We start from the raw sequence: 799 nt of genomic DNA, 5'->3' as shown, positions 1-799 counted from the left end.
GTAACAACTTCAACAGTGATGCAACAGAGCTACTGCTAAAAAACTCAAATTCAAAGACAAAATTCTAAAGATGCTCAATACTTTATTGTGGAAGGAGACCACAAATGGAAAAATGAAAGAGAGAATTTATCATTCAAAATTGGAAAGTCCTGGTTCTTTAGTTGTAAGAGCTGAACGACTAAATGTATTCGGTGATCTATTATACGCTTCAATATACAAGTGCTGGTCATATAATTAGAATATCTTCAAAAAGTTGATTTATTTCACTAATTCCATTCAAGAAGTGAAACTTGTATAATGTATACATTCATTCCACACAGACTGATATATTTCAAGTGTTTATTTCTTTTAATTTTGATGATTATAACTGACAACTAATGAAAACCCCAATTCAGTATCTCAGAAAATTAGAATATTGTCAAAAGGTTCAGTATTGAAGACCTGGTGCCACACTCTAATCAGCTAATTAACTCAAAACACCTGCAAAGGCCTTTAAGTGGTCTCTCAGTCTAGTTCTGTAGGCTACACAATCATGGGGAAGACTGCTGATTTGACAGTTGTCCAAAAGACGACCATTGACACCTTGCACAAGGAGGGCAAGACACAAAAGGTCACTGCACAAGAGGCTGGCTGTTTGAAGAGCTCTGTGTCCAAGCACATTAATAGAGAGGCGAAGGGAAGGAAAAGATCTATGGGGTATTGGGGTATTGTGAAGAGGAAGATGCGATATGCCAGACCCAACAATGCAGAAGAGTTGAAGGCCACTATCATAACACCTGAACAGTGCCACAGACTGATC

Source organism: Garra rufa, chromosome 15 (genome assembly GCF_049309525.1).
Source record: "Garra rufa chromosome 15, GarRuf1.0, whole genome shotgun sequence".
Classification (NCBI taxonomy): Eukaryota; Metazoa; Chordata; class Actinopteri; order Cypriniformes; family Cyprinidae; genus Garra; species Garra rufa.
This window is presented reverse-complemented; position numbering follows the sequence as displayed.